The sequence below is a fragment of the Chiloscyllium punctatum genome, chromosome 17, assembly GCF_047496795.1.
Source record: "Chiloscyllium punctatum isolate Juve2018m chromosome 17, sChiPun1.3, whole genome shotgun sequence".
Taxonomy (NCBI): Eukaryota; Metazoa; Chordata; class Chondrichthyes; order Orectolobiformes; family Hemiscylliidae; genus Chiloscyllium; species Chiloscyllium punctatum.
The window spans coordinates 59550456-59571290 of NC_092755.1; the positions used below are offsets into that span (position 1 = coordinate 59550456).

General features: G+C 41.4%; 1 protein-coding gene across 1 annotated transcript in view; it reads left to right on the top strand.

Moving 5' to 3' along the window:
* Positions 1-7508: 7508 nt before the first annotated feature.
* susd2 (sushi domain containing 2) overlaps positions 7509-20835 on the top strand; it is a 230121-nt gene continuing 216794 nt past the window's right edge. Inside the window, exon 1 of the mRNA XM_072587276.1 lies at positions 7509-7523. The gene's annotated coding sequence lies outside the window, so the exon portion shown is untranslated. The remainder of the gene's footprint in view (positions 7524-20835) is intronic.

Consider the following 20835-nt stretch of genomic DNA (forward strand, 5'->3'; position numbering starts at 1 on the left):
TGTTCACATTCTGGTAGTTCACTCACCCAACTGGGAATGAGCTTCCCTAGATTTGGGAAACTGCTCACCAGAACGCATTCACAAGCATAATTTCAACTTGTTCCAGGTAGCTAGGTTTGCCAAGCCAATCCTCCCTCTTCTCTGAGATCTGATTTAGGTTGGATGCACAAAGTGAATATGTTTATGGGCTCCCTCCAACCTTGGACTCAGTTACATTGAATTATTAATGGGACATGCTTCCTAAGAGATTTTCCAAAGCCCTAATCCCAACACTGGCCCCAAGATATTTCCTGAATCTTAACCACACAGAGCCTGTTGCAAAAGAATCTTTTATAGATGGAGCTCTTCACCCTCTTCCTAATTAGTCTATTGAATAGCAGCCCAAAGGTATCAACCTTCTTTTCCAACTTTCTCCATCTAACTGCCTATAATTATTGAATATTCAATTATCACTAAACCAATCTGTGTGACATATGAAAACCTTGCAGCAAGTCCCACTCTTGTTCCCAGACAAAATTGCATGTAACTCATATTGAAACGTTAAGTTCCCAGATAGTTATGGCTTTTACAGGTTGCTGATTTACCAAATAGAAAAAGAATACAAGAAAAATAGTTTTCATCACAACAGTCTGGAGATTTCGAAGCTCCTTGGATGCTGCCTGAACTGCTGTGCTCTTCCAGCACCACTAATCCAGAATCTGGTTTCCAGCATCTGCAGTCATTGTTTTTACCTTGTCTAATAAGTCATGTACACTGTTGTGCAATGTAATAGTTCTGAAAGAGTTAATGCTGGAGGAAGCATTAGTCTGCACCCAATTTGATTATGTCACACAGCATTAGGTGGACAAGTGGGGAGTCTAACTCAAGATCCTGGTGGGGTCAGAGATGTCATCTCTGGCTTTTAACAGTATGAGTAACTATATCTGATCATCCAGTGTAACTTTGTACCTGTTGATTTTATTCAGTAAAACTACATCTTTATGTCAATACCAAATGCCTTTTTTTGTTAAGACTCATAACTTGTTCATCCTCTAACTGAACATTACTAACTGAACATGCCATGAACCCTTGTATTGAAAAGACAATTGGTGGGAGCACACTACCTCACCGAAAAGCTGCCAAAATGAGTCAGAAAATGACTCCAGAAATGACAGGGCATACTTAGCAGGAAAAAAACGAAAAGCCCTGGGCTCTCTTTCTAGAAATGAGAAGGCCCAGAATAGTAGCCCGGAAACAATGAGCATCAAGGGTCACTGGTGATATGCTGAATACAGACTCGAGGTAGATGTGAGCGCTGGATGGCCCAAGGTGTTAGAAATACATTGAATCAGGTGAATCATAGACCCATGGCTAATTACTACTCGTGAGACACTGGAGCACAATTGTGCAGTTAGAGTATTAATGTTTAATAGGTGTTGAGCAACCTGAACATAACTTGCATTTTTAAGTAACTAATTAGATATGAACCTAGTAAACACTGTAGTAATATATAGTTTATGACAAGCATTTAGATGTAACCAGCAGAAAGTGAGGACTGCAGATGCTAGAGATCAGAGCTGAAAAACCTGAAGAAGGGCTTATGCCCGAAATGTCGATTCTCCAGCCCCTTGGATGCTGCCTGACTTGCTGTGCTTTTCCAGCAACACATTTTTCAGTTTAGATGTAACCAGCCTTGTTCAGCTTGTATAAACTTTCATGCCTAAAACAGAGAAACTTTCGTAGTCCATTTTGCATCAGTCTGTGTACATAATAGGTCAGGTACTTCATAAATATTAAAGCAGAAAATGTTGTAAATACACAGGAGAAGTGGTTGTGTTCATGGAGACAGGAAACAGAGTTAGCATTTCAGGCCTGTGTCCTTTCATCAGAACAGGGGAAATAGAACAGATTTTGAACAAATGGAAAAGAGTGATGGTGAAAGAATGTGATAATAACGTTTCAGTGATTTAGTTAAAGGGCAATTGCTTGCTTAGGTACTCCGGAGAACTCTCCTACTCTCCTTTGAAAAGTGCTGTGGGATTGATCCAAATTTACCTGATAGAGCAACAGGGCCCTGGTTTACAATGTGATCACCACACATCAGAACTGGGACTAATTAGAGATGTACAAGATTTTGCACATGTAAGAGAATTTTGTAAGAACAAAAAGGAAGGTCATGTTGGAATGTAGGCCATGAAAGGTTTAATAAGAAACTGCTTTATTGTATGTCTCATTTTTATGTCCCATAATAAAGTAATGATTTATCCTTTTTACTTCCTCTGCAAGGGACAACTTTGTGCAAACTTTGGGCTACACTTTAAGGAGATTAAATTCTTGCTGAAGTATTTCATTAAATTGTGTGACCACGACCTAGGCTGTAGTTATATTAGATTACCAGTTGGTGGCAGATGAACTGTTGGCAATGATTGTGTTAGGACTGCCTGTGCTGCATTTATATAGGTGCTAAACTGTACAGTTGTAGAGATATACAGCATGGAAACAGACCCTTCAGTCCAACTCATCCATGCCAGCCAGATATCCTAAAGTAATATAGTCCCATTTGTCAGCACTTGGCCCATATCCTGCCAAAACCCTTCTGCTGTTCATATACCCATCTAGATGCCTTTTAAATGGTGTAATTGTACCAGCCTCCACCACTTCTTCTGGCAGCTCATTCCACACTCGCACCTCCTTTAGGTGAAAAAAAGTTGCTTCTTAGGTCTCTTTTAAATCTTTCCCCTCTCACCTTAAACCTATACCCTCTAGTTCTGGACTCCCCCAACCCAGGGAAAAGATCCATTTACCTTATCCACGTCCCTCATGATTTTTTAAACCTCTACAAAGGTCATCTCTCAGCCTCCAATGCTCCAGGGAAAACAGCCCTAGCCTATTCAGCTTCTCCCTATAGCTCAAACTCTTCAACCCTGCCAACATCCTTGTAAATCTTTTCTGAACCCTTTCAAGTTTCATAACATCCCTCTGATAGCAGGTGTTTATTGCTAATATGTTTTCAATGGAAAAGTTGCAACATTAAAAATATTATACCTAAATTTGTGAAGGATTAAGAAGCTCTAATGAGTTTGAAACCTGAGTGGATCTTTGCTGCAGGTGAAGTTTAGCCTTTGATGCATGTGGAGTTGTCAATTTCCATGAAGAGGTCTCACATTGCTGTGCTTTGGAGTCAGAACAACAGTACAACCAGAAACTGCACCATTACCTTTTACATTGCAGTGACCATTAACTTGAGGAAAGAAACGGGTCTACTCAAAATCTGCTGGTTTTCCAGTGTATAGAACCGCCAATGACTGAGGGTTGCAGACTGGCATATTTCAAGGTCCAGGGCTACATATTGAGAGCCACTCTAAAGTGTGTGGCATGGACTGCAAATAGGCAAAGAGGAAAGATACTGCCCAAAGATTTTCAGACAAAGTATACAGTGTTGTTGGGAATTGGGTAAAAATCCCTTGGGCTTTGGCATGTAACAGATATTATAAATATGTGTAAATGTAATAGCTGACAATATTAAAGGGCTGGCTACCAAAGTGTAATGCCAACTTTGTCAATGGCCATGCAATGCAATTGGATAGTTTTTACGAATTAAGTATGGTTTTGGAAACAAGATACTTCTAAATGGCTGCCAAATGAAAAATGCTTGATTAGGACACAAACATGGCAGTGTAGTAGCATGCTGCCTGGGGTCTAGAAGCTTCCAGGAATAATGTAGAAAGACATTAGGCAGTAACGAGGTGTTATCACTGCCACCCCCTCTACACTATACATTCCTCTGCCACACAATATTGTTCATAAGAAGTTTTTGCTTACAGTCATTGCTTCAATGAGAATTTTCCACTGATATCAATATTGAGCTGTTCTTGCTGAGTAGGGCTTCAAATCAAGCAGCATTGTCCTGTAGACATTCCTGACAAATCAGAGGTGTAGCCTGGTGCCCAGTTTTAAGAAGCCTGCACTAATTTGTATAGAAAACTCCTTACTGTTGTCATAATGTGGGGAACATTTAACGTTGCATGATGGGAAAAATTGGCCAACTCTCGACTTATAGATCAGTAAGTTAAAAAGGACTGTGACAAAAGGTGAAAGACAATAAGCAGGCTGAATGCATACAAAATCTCTAACCTTGTAACAGCTCCGCACATATTTTGAACTGCAGATTTTAGCCTAAACAAAACGTCCGTACATAGAAACAAAGTTATGGAATGACGTGAATGATTGATGTTTTGAGAAACCAATAAGGCAAAGTTCAGTGTTATGGACGTTAAACATTTCATCATAATCTATCACTTCTCAACATATTTTAACGTACATAAATGCTATTCTTTCCTTTGTAAAGGTGCAAAAAAAAACTTGGAGAGTGCTGGGATCCTTTGGTTTCTCCCTCTCTTATGTTTTTTAGCCAAGAAAAAACTGCATGTGGTGTTTCTTTTAATAAAGACTGAATGTTTTTCAGTTCAAGGTTGTTTTTGAATCTATGTCTAAGTGTTGAGTTTGCTTTCACAGATCACTGCTAATTAAAATCTGATTCAACACTGTATCATACCTAGTGTACAGCCAGGTGTACATTACAATTCTTTTACCTAACAGGCATTTAGCACCATTCAGGTTCAAAACAGAGCCACCAATGAAAAGATCTGATGAATCTGAGAGTGACAGTGAGCATGATGCACCAATGGTCGAATGACATGGGGTTGTCTGTGTATAAGGGAATGGAATGGAGATAACATTTCCAGCCAATGAGAGTTTAGTATTCCAATAAGTATCCTTTGAGTCTCCTTTTATAGAATCATAAAGTCAGACAGCATGGAAACAGACCCTTCAGTCCAACACCAACCAGACATCCCAATCTGACCTAGTCCCAGTTGTCAACATTTGGTCCATATCCCTCTACACCCTTCTTATTCATATACCCATCAAGATGCCTTTTGAATGTTGTAATTGTACCAGCCTCCACCACTTCCTGTGGCAGCTCATTCCATACATGCATCACCCTCTGTGTGAAAAAATTGCCCCTTGAGTCCTTTTTAAATCCTTCTTCTCTCACCTATGCCCTCTAGTTTTGGACTTCCCCACTCTGGGGAAAAGACCTTCACCCTATCCATGCCTCTCATGATTTCAAAAATCTCTATAAAATCACCACTTAGCCTACGACACTTCAGGGAAAACAGCCCCATCTGGGCTTCTCACTTGGCTGTCCCATTCATGAGAAGCTGTGGGACCTGAAAGCTCACATGCCCATTCCTGCTGGATCTCTGATATCAACACCTTTTTGAAAAAGGAGCCATTGAGGCCTACATCCGTTGAGGAAGATGTTTGCCTCAATTATGAGTGGAAAGTGCTGGGGAAAATCAGCCTGTCCAGCTATGTCTATGGAGTGAAAAACAAGAGTTAACATTTTGAGCTTGGAATGGCTCTTCTTTCAAAGTTGATATTGGACTAGAAATGTTAACTCTATTTGTATCTCCATAACTACTGCCAAACCTGCTAAGTTTCGACAGCATGATCAGTTTTTGTTTCAGATCCCTAGCAATTTGCTTTTATTCGAGTACAGGGCTAAAATTTGGTCAAGTTTTAATATCTCATATGCAATTGAACTTGTTGAATTAGAATCCCTACAGTGTGGAAAAAGGCCCTTCAGCCCAACAAATAATCCCACCAAGACCCGTTCCCCTATGTTTGTCTAATTCACTTAACCTACACATCCCTGAACACTATGGGCAATTTAGCATGGCTAATTCACTTAACCTGCACATCTTTTGGATTGTGGGAGGAAACTGGAGCATCCCAACCTATGTAGACACAGGGAGAATGTGCAAATTCCTCACAGATAGATGTCTAAGGCTGGGATTGAACCCAGGTCCCTGGTACTGTGAGACAGCAGTACTAACCACTAGACCATCATGTTGCTTGAACTTCTTCTAGTTAGACTCTTGCTGGTGGCTTCCTTTCCAATATTTTAATCCTAAATAGATTTATCATAGAGACCTATCTCCAGCCAATTAATTATTAAGATTCTTCTCCCCTTTACTTGACTCCTTCCAGTATGAAGTTAAAAGAAAAAGTTCATGCTTGAAGCCAATAAATTCTTAATCAGGTTTTCTTCATGGGTTGGCTCAAAGCCATTAAATCATGAAAGATCCTTTTCCTTTTCATTGGCATTTCAGCTTCAAGTGGATAAATTATTAACTGAAATGTTTACTTCATGTGTCAGTCAAAAGGCAATTAATTACAAAATGATTAGCTCTGCTCACACTTTGACTTTAAGTCAATAAATAATTAATCAACAAAATAGGTCACTTCAATCTCTTCAAGTTCACATCCATTAGAATAAGATAAATATTTTCACGCACACCCTGACTGAAAGTCAGCTGCTGCTGATAATCAAATAATGTGTTTTGCCTCACCTACCCGTTGCTAAGTCTATCATCATTTGAGAGCTATATTTTCCTTAGTTTAACGAGAAAAAAAACTAGTGACAGAAAACAATGGATTTTCTTTCATTTTTAACACAACTAGTGAATTGCTGATTTGATAGAATGGATTTATTGCTCTGCCTTAAAAGTACTTGCTTGGTTTAAATACAAACAAAAGAAACTTACAAAACTGTTAAGGGCGGTTTTATAATATTGAGATGGTTTCTGCCCTAACCACTGAGTGTCGACTTCCTTTTTAGCACAACTCTGTTGTGGAATCATTTATGCCCACCCTTAAATTCATAACATTTCAATGGATGGAACTTATATCTGTCCTGTCCCTTTCACTTTAACATTGCCCACCCCCCCGCCCATCTTTCCTTGGAGCTGTATTTCCTCACAGCTGTGGAATTTATACAGCAGAAGTTATGCTGCTTAAGGTCTGAACATGGTTCCAATAGTGAGAAGCCATTAATTACATGAGTACTTAATGACAGGGAGAGATGTGACCTCAGTGGAGAAGTCGAAACTGCAGGGTTGAAGATTGATGGTGGAACAGAGAAATTGGGGTACGGAAAGATGTGACATAGTTATTTTTTTCTGGGACTGAGGAGGGTGGGATGACAGTGCAGTTGGAGAATGACTTGAGACCAGGTAAGCAAAAATAAGCGATTTTAAGTTAGTGTCATTGGGAAAGTCAGTGGGATAAAGGGGAATGCAAAATTGCTAAGGAGAACTGCATACCAGCTATTAAGAAAGTATGAATCCCCAGAGTGGAACTTGAACCCAGAAGCTTCTGACTCAGAGCTGAGAGTGCAGCAGGTAAGTGATACATAGAACCTTCTCGTGTTCTTTGATAATCTTTGCCAGTGCAATACTTATGAATAAATAAATAATGTTACATGATTATCTGATTAACACATAAAGATTGCAGCACAAAGCCAATTGCCTGGAGGCTGATTTTCCTTGAAGGCAAACAGAGATGTTCTCCCAGCAAGGTTCAGCCAGAGGTCAACTGCTAATGGAAAGATCCAGATATGCTTGGCCACCTAACCAAGGAGCCACTTTCCAGTGATATCCGAGACAAGCAGCAGCCCTATCCTCCTTTAATTTCCACCAGTAAGTTATTCAAACACTACCTTGATTCTGGTTCACAGGATATGGGTCATGGACAGGGTCATAGGTCCATGGGAAACTCTAATGTTGCAGCAGTAGCAAGTTTTTACTGACCTTCTAATCTTTGAAATTCTCAACCTGAGATTACTATGGATGCTCAGTTGTTGGGTTAAGTCTGAGATTGATAGAATTTTGTGTAGTGTTATGGGTTAATTTGGGTATGTAAGTAAGGTAGTTGATAGCATCACTTGTGTTAGATTTCATGACTGCCAGAACCACTGGGAGATATTTCGATGTAGAAGCTTTGTGTATCTGATCATATATAGAGTTAGCAAGCAATGTTCAATAAAAGGTAATGTTTATCAATAATAGGGACTCCTGCAGTCTCTATCTACCCAAATGCCAGATATAACCAGATGCCAATCACAGATGGTGATAACAGATTGTGGAATCCAAGAGAGGGAATAGATGTGGGATAGGACAGGAATGTAGAATTGAAGTAAAAGATGAACTGTGATTTTATTGAATGGCAGAGCAGTTTGGAGAGGCTTTATTTGTTAATTTTGTTCCTGCTGTATGCTCTTCTGAAAAAGACATGATCAGCTGTGGGACAGCAGAAGTGTTGGGGTGAATAGGCCTGGACTTGTGGGGTTCGCCATCTTGGACGTAATTTCCATGTCCTATCATGTAAAGAGTATTTTTGAAACATCCACCCCATTGTGAACTCTTGAATTTGTTAATTAACAAATCCTGGAACTGGAGATAAAGTGGTTGGCCTGAGAGTGGACACCTTTTTAATGTTTTTACCTGAGTGGATTTTAGCACAACAAATCAAATCCTTTACTTTCTCATTTAGCGAAACTCTTTTGGGCTACACTTTTGGACACATTGGCAGATAGTCAAGTATAGACTGAAGAGGCACCATAACCTTTTAAAATTCAAAATCCTGTTACTATCAAACAGGACATGGGAAAAGAAGGTAGCTATTTCATTTCTCAACTGGTCATAGCAATTGTGAATTTAGAGCAGGATAGCGACTGTGATATCACTAGTGATAGTGACAATAATAGTGATAATGATATTGAGGGCCACAATGATCATAGAATCTCTACAGTGCAGATAGAGGCCATTTGGCCCATCAAGTCTAGACTGTCACCCCCCAAAAAGCATCTCACCCAGCCCCATCCTATCGTAGCTTTTCAGCGCTAGCCCACCTCACCTCCACCTCCCTAGGCACTATGGGCAACTTAGCATGGCTAATCCATCTAACCTGCAAATCCTTCAACTGTGGGAGGAAACTGGAGCACCCAGAGGAAATCCACAGAGGCACAGGAAGCATGTGAAAACTCCACAAGGCTGGAATGAAACCCAGGTCCCCAGTGCTGTGAGGTAGGAGTGCTAACCACTGAGCCACAGCTACCTGAAGAAGGAGTGGAACTCCAAAAGGTTGTGGTTTCAGGTAAACCTGTTGGACTATAGCCCGGTGTCATGTGATTTTTGACTTTGTTCACCCCAGTCCAACACCGGCACCTACACATCCGTGATGGTGATACCAGTAGTGATAGGGAGGGTGATAATAATAGTGACAGCAGTAGGGATAACAATATTGATAGGAAAAGCAAGAGTGATAACAATCATGATAGCAACTGTGATAGCAATAATAATATCAACAGTGACAGTGATAACAACAATAATAGTGTTGGTGATAACAGAGATAGTAATAGTGATAGGGAAAACAACGATGACAATAGTGACAGTGATAGAGATAACAATAGTGATGGCAATAAGTTTAGCAATAGTGATAGTGATGGCAATAGTGCTAACAGGAGTGATGGTGTTAGCTCTAATGATAACAATATTGATAGTGATAGCAATAGTGAGAGTGATTACAATGGTGATAGATTTCAATAGTATGTAAACAGGTATAATGGATATACATAGGAAATTTAATGGAGAGAAGTGTGAAGGAATACATTTGATAGGAAGAACAAGGGGAGATAACATAACCAAACCACATAATTCTAAAAGGGGTGCATGAATACAGAGGCCTGGATCTATATGTGCTCAAATCTGGCAGTGCTTAAAGAGGCATACAGGATCCAAGGCTTTATAAATTGAGACATTGAGTATTATAATAGAACATTTCAAGATCATGAGAACTGGGTAAATAGGATAAACTGATCCTATTGGAAGATGAGCCAAGAATGAGAGAACACAAAACAAAATGATTGACAAAAATATTTAAAGCCGACAAAACATTTTTATGCACTGAGTAGTTTGAATCTGGAATGCAATATCAAAGAGTGTGATGAAGCCAGTTTCAATTGTAGCTTTCAGAAAGGAATTGAATTAAGTCTTGGAGATAAAACAGTTGAAAGGGAAAATGGGACTGAATAGGTAGGAGGATGTTTTTGACCAACACCAACTATGGAGAGAAGATGGGGTTCAGGAACAACTAAACTGTTCTTGTAGGCATGGACATGATGGGCTGACAACCTCTTTCTATACTGCAGCTCGTCAATGATTATCGAATCATGTGGAGCACAAACACCAGCACAGATGAGTTGGGCTGAATAGCCTGTTTGTGTTCAGTGAAGTCCATGTGAAAGGACTAGAATGATTCAGTCCTCCCTCCAGTAGTTGCTGCTGTGGCAACTTTTCTATTTCCCAGCAGTTTGGTGCTGGAAATGCTCAGCAGGTCAGGCATCATCAGTGGAGTGAGAAACGGAGCCAACACTTCATCAGAACTTTTATTTTGAGTATCCAGCATTCGTCAAAGAGTGAGTCATTGCAGTTATCCAGTTTGTATGGTACAACAATGAACACCACATTCTGTACCATTGTCTACTTACAGAATGTCTTTACGAAAGATGATTTACGCAGCAAATGGCTGCATTCAAACCTGAAGGGGTGAATAAGTTCCTCTCCTTTCACCAATGAAGTTGGCATAACAGAGTTTTGAATTTATAAAAAGGTATGCTTTTTTATTCGATATGGGGAAAGATTGGAAGGACTGGGCTTGATTTCACAGGAGTTTAGAAGATTGATAGGTGACTTAATTGAAGTGTATAAGATCCTAAATGGTCTTCTCAAAGTGGATGTGGAAAGGATGTTTCCTCTTGTTGGGAAATCCAGAATTACGGGACATTGTTTTAAGATTAAGGGTCACCCTTTCAGAACAGACATAAAAGGTTTTTATCTCAAGAGGGCTATGAGACGGTTGTCCATATATTACATAATCATGACAATGTCAAATGCTAAGCAAATGTTGATCAATATCGTCTGAGACCAACAGCAACTTAAATTTATCTTGTGTCTTTAATGTATTAGAGGAGTATTTTGACGCAAAGTATGACATGGAGTCATGACAGGAGATTTTAGGGAGATGACCAAAAGTTAGGTCAAAGAGGTAGGTTTAAGGAATGTCTGAAAGGAGGGAAGTGAGTTACAGTAGTGGAAGTACAGGGATGGTTTTGATTCAAGGTAATTGAAGGCTCTGTCACCAAAAGAATATGAGTTCTCTCATAGGGGCTGTTAATCTGGTCCAATCAGGGAGCCCTGCATGACAGATAAGAACAGGAGTTCTCACACCTGCACACACACAACATGGGTGCTGGGGAAAAATAAGTACTCCTGCAGTTAAGCGGTAGTGTGGGGGTAAAAAGGGGAAAGAAAACAAAAGAAAAGAAACAGGAGTTCTGTTCAGAAGTTCTGTTCACTCTGAGAGCTGGCTCTGAGGGAGCTGGATCAGTATCAAGGACTCTTCACATGTAAATAAAGGGTGACAGGATACCAGCCTCTGAAGAGTTATTTCATCCATCTACCCAGGGGATCAATCCCGGTTCAATGAAGAGTATAAGAGAGCATGCTCGGAGCAGCAATAGGTTTATCTTGAAATGAGATGTCAACAACTGAAGCTACCGTACAGGATGGCTTGGATGCTAAGCAATGGAAGCAGCACGCATCAGTCAGGACTGAGTGATCCCACAGTCAAAGGATCAGAGTTCCTCTGCAGTCCTGTCACAGCCAGTCAAAACTATGGGCAATTAAATAATTAATAGGAGAAGGAGGAGGAGGGTCCACAAATATCTCCATCCTCACTGATGGAGGAAGCCAATACAGCATTGCAAAAGGTAAGGCTTGAATCCATTTTCAGCTGACACAGCCAATTGTTGTCCTTTTGAAATCCTCTCGACCATCAACAAAGTGATGGAAGAGATCCTTCTCAGCCCTGTTAAACAGCACTTACACTGGAATAACCTGTTCATTGATGTTCAGCGTAGATTCCGGTGGACTTACTCCGCTCCTGATCTCATTATAGCTGTGGTCAAAACAGAGAAAAAGGAGCTTAATTCCGGAGGTGAGGGGAAAGTGACTGCCTTGACATCAAGGATCCAGTTGATTGGGTTTGGCATCAAAGGTACCTAGCAAAACTAGAGTCAAATGGTATTGGGGGAACCTCATTGCTGATCGGCATCACACTGAGCACATAGGACCGTGGCTGCTCCAGGACATCTCTGCAAGAGGTCCTGAGGAGAGTGTCCGAGGCCCAACCATCTTCAGCTGCTTCATCAATAAGGTCAGAAATGGGGATGCTTGCTGAAGATTGCACAATGTTCAGAACCTTTTGTGACTCCTCAGATACTGAAGCAGTCTGTGTCTACATACAGCAAGACCTGAACAATACCCAGGCTTGGACTGTTAAATGACAAGTAACATTCGTACCACACAAGTGTCAGGCAATGACCAGCTCCAAATAGAAAGAATCTATCTTCCTTCCCTTGACACTCCATGGCATCAACATTGCAGAATCACCATCCGCGCCCCCCCCCCCCCCCCCCCCCCCACCTCCTTGTCAACATCCTTGTGGTTATCACTGACCAGAAACTGAACTGGACTGACTTCATAAGTGGCTACAAGAACAAATAAAAAGCTAAGAATTCTGTGGTAAGTAACTCATCCTCTGTTTCCCCAATTCCTGTACACCATCTACAAGGCACAAGTCAGAAGTGTGATGGAATACTCCCCACTTGTCTGGATGAGAGCAGCTCCAACAACACTCAAGAAGCTTGACACCATCCAGGACAAAGCAGCTGGTTTGATTGGTGCCACAGCCACCACCTTCAACAATTACTCTTTTCACAACTGGTGCATAGTGATAGATCTACATCTAGATGATGCACTGCAGCAACACATTAAGGATCCAATGACAGCACCTTTGAAACAGCAACCACTTAATCCAAGATGGAGGACGGGAAAAAATTTCTGGTTGTAAGAGCTGCTCCTTTTTTTGAGGTATTTTAGGGGTTGGAGGTGATTTCCTCGAATTGCAGGAGCAGCAATTACTGTTTCACATGTTGTTGCATTGTTTTGGAACTTTGGAAAAAAAAAGTCAAAGCAACAGCAGTTTTAAAAGGGAGAAGAGCAGACAAAAGAAGCACATAGTGAGGACAGTGCAGGAGAGAGAGAGCGAGAACCTGCACAGTTACTGCCTTTGCTGTTTGAATTCGTGTATCGCTGGACATCGGAGTGCATCTGGGAAAATTAACAAACAGTGAAATTAGAGGAACTGTTGGGTGAAGTTCACAGCACAGAATCAGATAAGTTAATCGTGGTTTTAAGTCTGTTAAGAGAAAGGCTGCATGAGTGAATATAGTGGATTATTTCTTGATTATATGTTTTTGGAGATAAGTCTCTTGATTAAACTTAAAATATAAGCCATCGTTATTAATTAACCTGGGGCAGTGTTTGTAGAGGAATAAGATGGTGTTATTTTCTGGGTCTGTAGATTGTGAAGGAGCAAAAATGGCCTTTAGTACAGTGATATGTACTTCTTGTCAGATGTGGGAGTTTAAAGAGAGTTTAAGGGTTACTGTGGATTATATCTGCCATAAATGCTGTTGGATGCGAATCTTATCAGATCGAGTGGATCGGTTGGAGAGACAGATAGAAGCGATGAGGAATTTGCAACAGCAACAGTATGTGATGGATGGCAGTTATAGGAAGGGGGGAAGTCTCAGATACAGTCATATAGATGGGTTAACTCCAGGAAGGGTAAGAGAGGTAGGCAGCTACTGCAGGAGTCTTTTGTGGATTTACCCATTTCAAACAGGTATGCTGTTTTGGAAAATGTAGGGGGTGATGGATTTGCAGGGGAACATAGCACGAACAGCCAAGTTTCTGGTATTGAGACTGTCTCTAATGCAACGAGGGGCATGTCGGCTTCCAAGAGATCAATTGTGTTAGGGGATTCTGTAGTCCGAGGTACAGACAGACGTTTCTGTGGCCAGCAGAGAAAAAGCAGAATGGTGTGTTGTTTCCCTGGTGCCAGGATCAAGGATGTCTCAGAGAGGGTGCAGAATGTTCTCACGGGGGAGAGGGGCCAGCAGGAGGTCATTGTTCACATTGGAACCAATGAAATAGGAAGGGAAAAGGTTGAGATTCTGAAGGGAGTTAGGCAGAAATTTAAATAGGAGGTGCTCAAGGGTAGTAATATCTGGATTCCTCCCAGTGCTATGAGCTAGTGAGGGCAGGAATAGGAGGATAGAGCAGATGAATGCATGGCTGAGGAGCTAGGGTATGGGAGAAGGATTCACATTTTTGGATCATTGGAATCTCTTTTGGGGTAGAAGTGACCTGTACAAGAAGGACGGATTGCACCTAAATTGGAAGGGAACTAATATACTGGCAGGGAGATTTGCTAGAGCTGCTCATGAGGATTTAACTTAGTAAGGTGGGTGAGACCCATGGGGATATTGAGGAAAGAGATCAATCTGAGACCGGTACAGTTGAGAACAGAAGTGAGTCAAACAGTCAGGGCAGCCAGGGACAAGGTAGGACTAATAAATTAAACTGCATTTATTTCAATGCAAGGGGTCTAACAGGGAAGGCAGATGAACTCAGTGCATGGATAGGAACATGGGACTGGGATATCATAGCAATTACAGAAACATGGCTCAGGGATGGGCAGGACTGGCAGCTTAATGTTCCAGAATACAAATGCTACAGGAAGGATAGAAAGGGAGGCAAGAGAGGAGGGGGAGTGGCATTTTTGATAAGGGATAGCATTACAGCTGTGCTGAGGGAGGATATTCCTTGAAATACATCTAGGGAAGTTATTTGAGTGGAACTGAGAAATAAGAAAGAGATGATCACCTTATTGGAATTCCCTCTCATAGTCAGGGGGAAATTGAGAAACAAATTTGTAAGGAGATCTCAGCTATCTGTAAGAATAATAGGGTAGTTATGGTAGGGGATTTTAACTTTCCAAACATCGACTGGGACTGCCATAGTGTTAAAGGTTTAGATGGAGAGGAATTTCTTAAGTGCATACAAGACAATTTTCTGATTCAGTATGTGGATGTACCTACTAGAGAAGGTGCAAAACTTGACCTACTCTTGGGAAATAAGGCAGGGCAGGTGACTGAGGTGTTACTGGGGAGCACTTTGGGGCCAGTGACCATAATTCTATTCGTTTTAAAATAGTAATAGAAAAGGATAGACCAGATCTAAAAGTTGAAGTTCTAAATTGGAGCAAGGCCAATTTTGATGGTATTAGGCAAGAACTTTCGAAAGCTGATTAGAGGCAGATGTTCGCAGGTAAAGGGACGGCTGGAAAATGGGAAGCCTTCAGAAATGAGATAACAGGAATCCAGAGAAAGTATATTGCTGTCAGGGTGAAAGGAAAGGCTGGTAGATATAGGGAATGCTGGATGACTAAAGAAATTGAGGGTTTGGTTCAGAAAAAGAAGGAAGCATATGTCAGGTATAGACAGGATAGATCGAGTGAATCCTTAGAAGAGTATAAAGAAAATAGGAGTATACTTAAGAGGGAAATCAGGAGGGCAGAATGGGGACATGAGATAACTTTGGCAAATAGAATTAAGGAGAATCCAAAGGGTTTTTACAGATATATTAAGAACAAAAGGGTAACTAGGGAGAGAATAGGGCTCTTAAAGATCAGCAAGGCGGCCTTTGTGTGGAGCCACAATAAATGGGGGAGATACTAAATGAATATTTTGCATCAGTATTTATTGTGGAAAAGGATATGGAAGATATAGACTGTAGGGAAATAGATGGTGACATCTTGCAAAATGTCCAGATTACAGAGGAAGAGGTGCTGGATGTCTTGAAACGGTTGAAGGTGGATAAATCCCCTGGACCTAATCAGGTGTACCCGAGAGCTCTGTGGGAAGCTAGAGAAGTGATTGCTGGGTCTCTTGCTGAGATATTTGTATCATCGATAGTCACAGGTGAGATGCCGGAGGACTGGAGGTTGGCAAACGTGGTGCCACTGTTTAAGAAGGGCGGTAAAGACAAGTCAGGGAACTATAGACTGGTGAGCCTGACCTCGGTGGTGGGCAAGTTGTTGGAGGGAATTCTGAGGGACAGGATGTACATGTATTTGGAAAGGCAAGGACTGATTCGGGGTAGTCAACATGGCTTTGTGTGTGGGAAATCATGTCTCACAAACTTGATTGAGTGTTTTGAAGAAGTAACAAAGAAGATTGATGAGGGCAGAGGAGTAGATGTGATCTATACGGACTCCAATAAGGTGTTCGATAAGGTTCCCCATGGGAGACTGATTAGCAAGGTTAGATCTCATAGAATACAGGGAGAATTCGCCATTTGGATACAGAACTGGCTCAAAGGTAGAAGACAGAGGGTGGTGGTGGAGGGTTGTTTTTCACACTGGAGACCTGTGACCAGTGGAGTGCCACAAGGATCAGCTCTGGGCCCTCTATTTTTTGTCATTTACATAAATGATTTGGATGTGAGCATAAGAGGTACAGTTCGCAAGTTTGCGGATGACACCAAAATTGGAGGTGTAGTAGACAGCGAAGAGGGTTACCTCAGATTACAACAGGATCTGGACCAGATGGGCCAACGGGCTGAGAAGTGGCAGATGGAGTTTAATTCAGATAAATGCGAGGTGCTGCATTTTGGGAAAGCAAATCTTAGCAGGATTTATACACTTAATGGTAAGGTCCTAGGGAGCGTTGTTCAACAAAGAGACCTTGGAGTACAAGTTCATAGCTCCTTGAAAGTGGAGTCGCAGGTAGATAGGATAGTGAAGAAGGCATTTGGTATGCTTTTGTTTATTGGTCAGAGCATTGAGTACAGGAGTTGGGAGGTCATGTTGCGGCTGTACAGGACATTGGTTAGGATACTGTTGGAATATTACATGCAATTCTGGTCTCCTTCCTATTGGAAGGATGTTGTGAAACTTGAAAGGGTTCAGAAAAGATTTACAAGGATGTTGCCAGGGTTGGAGGATCTGAGCTATAGGGAGATGCTGAACAGGCTGGGGTTGTTTTCCCTGGAGCGTCGGAGGCTGAGGGGTGACCTTATAGAAGTTTACAAAATTATGAGAGGCACGGATTGGATAAATAGACAAAATCTTTTCCCTGGGGTCGGGGAGTCCAGAACTAGAGGGCATAGCTTTAGGGTGAGAGGGGAAAGATATAAAAGAGACCTAAGGGGCATCGTTTTCACGCAGAGAGTGGTAAGTGAATGGAATGAGCTGCCAGAGGATGTGGTGGGGGGCTGGTACAATTGCAACATTTAAGAGGCATTTGGATGGGTTTATGAATAGGAAGGGTTTGGAGGGATATGGGCCGGGTGCTGGCAGGTGGGACTAGATTGGGTTGGGATATCTGGTCGGCATGGACGGGTTGGACCGAAGGATCTGTTTCCATGCTGTACATCCCCATGACTCTATGACAACGGCAACAGAAGTTGGGATCCCCATTGTCTGCAAGGTTTCCTCCAAGTCAACACCAATCTGATTTAGAAATATATCGACATTCCTTCACTGTTGTTGGATCAAAAATCCTGGAATATTTCTGTGCTCACCACCAACTTCTCCAGGGCATTTCAGATAGGCAATAAATGCTGGCCCAGTCCATGAAGCTTACATCCAACTTTGAAAGTATTCTAAAAGTTTTCTAATGAAAATTAGAATGTGGCTTGCAGTCCCAGAGGCTGGTTCAATTGTGGGCTTCAGGTGGCAACTGGATAAGCATCTTTCGAGAAAACTGAATTGGTGAGTGGGGCTGGCTACATTGTTCTTTCAGACAGCTATCCCATACTCAATGGATTTAAAGGCCATTTCTGTACTATTAACCATTCCATGATTATATGATGCAAAATGGTTCTTGTGCCAGCCTGCCTCACGCCAGTGAGGAGTACTCTCACTGACTATGTGGTGCTGGAAAACACAGCAGGTCAGGCAGCATCGGAGGAGCAGGAGAATTGATGTTTCAGGCATAAGTCCTTCCTGATGAAGGGCTTATGTCCGAAATGTTGATTCTCCTGCTCCTCAGATGCTGCCTGACCTGCTGTGCTTTTCCAGCAATACACTCTCGACTCTGATCTCCAGCATCTGCAGTCCTCACTTTCTCCCACCGACTCTGCCAACATTGGTAGTGCCAAGTTCAGGGACGGTGTATAATGGTGGGCACAGTGATTTAACATCCCTCATAATCCCTCTCCTGAATGCTGCTAACGTGCTTAATCAGGGACTTGGGCCACCATCATTGACTGAATTTCACATTTGTCATGTTTATGAAAAAAGCCGTGGCTGAGGGTAAAGTCGTTCTTGCATTTTCTCTTGGCTGTGGGCAGGGAATCTACGTGGTGAACCTCAGCTGTCTCCCTCGATGCTGTGAATGTCTTTGACTTGGTTGACTGCCTGTTTGTAATGAATACCTAGTGGCAGATGCGAATTGCTCAGCGTTGCCTTAAATGGACCTGCATTCTATTAAGACATGAGCGGGGTTACCAACTCTGATTGGATCGATTCTGTCAAGGTTTCTCACCTGCCCTGCCCTCTCAGTGCCACCAGTAACCACCTGATATTCCTACCATCATATGCTGCCCACCTTCCCCTGAACGGACAGTGAAAAGATTCCTAATTACTGGATTAGATGCTTCCTGACTATCAATCAAACCGTTCCTTAAACGCCCTCATTTCCAATGTTTCTACAACTAGAAATAAAATTTTTCAAAACAAATAAAATCAGTTTTAAACATTTACTTTTATATTTTTCTCCCAGGTCACTTGCGGGAGATTATTATTTATTCTCTTGAAACTCTAGGGCAATTCAGCCGCTGAATGGACTCTCTAACTTCAAATAATGTCGATCCTGCTGTTGTTGATCTTACTTTGTGCACCTCCTGTACAGCCATCAAGTTGTATGCCTCACTTTGTCTAAGCACCTGTGATCTGTCCTTGTTTGCTATGATCTGCCGATACTGCTCGCAAAACAAAACTTTTCACTGTACTTAGGTTAATGTGACTACAGCAAATCAAATTGCAGTATGACTTGGAGAGATATTTTGCTGAGGGCTAGAATCTGAAGTAATATATATCCCACTTGAGGTTCATTCTCGAAGCAATGCTGTGTTACGGACTCTTGGGTCTTAAAATTAAACTCCCTATGATAGCATTTAAGCATGAAGCATGAAGTGATGGAAGTAACAGATTTAAAACAAACTTCCCAGGGCAATCAGGAGCTTGATTTGGAACCAACTGGTTCTGTCCTGTGTTGCTATGGTAACCCCTGGCAGGGTGTGGTTGGGTGAAGTGATGCCAACAATCTTCCTTTCTACTGTTTTGAAAATTGAAACACTGAATGGTTTAACCAGCCTGTAATGCTGCATAAACATCAAAATGTCACTGGAAACCTGCAAAATGATCACAGAACTTCTCAACGTTAAAATACAATTTCCAGGGGTGATGATGCACACCATCTCACTGCACTACTCTTTTTCTTAAATCACAAAAAGATTCCTCTTCCTATTGTGTGGGCCTGTTCAGTTAAAGACCTGCTTCGTCAACTGCTGTAGGGGGTATCTCACCAGTCAGTCTTAACAAGGAGATATAGTTTACTGAAACAAGCACAGGGAATACTGGAGAAACCCAGCAGGTCTGGCAGCATCTGTGGAAAGAGAAACAGAGTTGATGATTCAAATACAGCTCAAGCCTCCTCCCAGCTCATCACACTATCCCCCTCCCTCCCTCCCTCACACTCCTAAACTGGCCAGGATCTCCATTTGCCATTTGGATGCAACATTACGTCAAGTCCCTGTCTCCCCTTAGGTAGATTTCAAAGTTAATATGTCACTACTTTGGTGAAGTGCAGATGCTCTGCCAAATATTAATACTGTAATTGAAATTACATGGTAATTTGTTTCATTATTGTCTGAAGGAGTTTGCCAAATGCAAATTACAACAATAACTACATAGAGTCATGGAGATTTACAGCACGGAAACATGCCCTTTGGCCCAATTTATACGCACCTCCTAGTTTTCACAATTAATCTTACTATGTCTTACTTTATTGTACAATTTTTTGAGACATCCTGAGTTGTTTTGTTCTTTATTGAGTGGCAAAAGTCTTGTGTCTCCAATTTCCACAGACTGACCCTCTCGGTGCCTGAAAACGAACATAAATAGTTTCCTGCATAGTTTGAAATGCTTTTGTGGTCTGTAACTGTAGAGAAGCTCTGAGAAACATTAAAATTACAATGTTTGGTTTGATTGTTTTTCTTTTTCTGCAAAGACTGTACAGAACTGATTTAGAACCTTTGTATGTACTTATAGATGATTTTAATGAATAAAGTATATTTTTGAAATAGTAAAAAAAATCCACAGAGTAATGCACTCTTTCCATTTTGTGATTTTTCATTGTGAAATAAAGGTCTGAAACATCTCCAAAGGAAGAGGATAAACAGGATTTCAGATTAATCACTCTGTTGCATAGTTATATTGTATTAAGGACCATCTTTACTGATGTATCTCAGCTGGTTTCACCCTGCCTGTAAAAGTATTTTCTTTTTTTGATTGACAGCCACAGCTGGGCAGGTTTGGAGAAGAAACACATTGAGCAGTAATGTTGGCGCATGTAGCCAATAAAGGAGCCTGACCCCTCAGTGTATTGTGTGAGATCTATTTGGCTAGGCTAGCATTGAGTTACTGGGCAGTTAATATCATCTGGTATTCCCCTCAGTGATAGAATCTGACATATTCCCCATGTTTGAGAGTCATTGATTGGGTCTTTGGATGATAGATTCCCATAGCTCTGTTCAGCAAAAAAAAAAAGAAAAAGGAAGAGCAGTTTACAGTCTGGGTTGATGTGGTCTCATGTGTGACATTAGACTAAGTCCTGATTGACATCACTGATTGCAAACACTGCCTATGAAGCCAGTGTTGGAGCAATGGGTAGAGGGATTGTCCTTGTATCATACCTATTTGTTTTGATAATAGTTGAACTTAGCCTCCCCAAATATCAAAACTACTCGATGTCAGAAA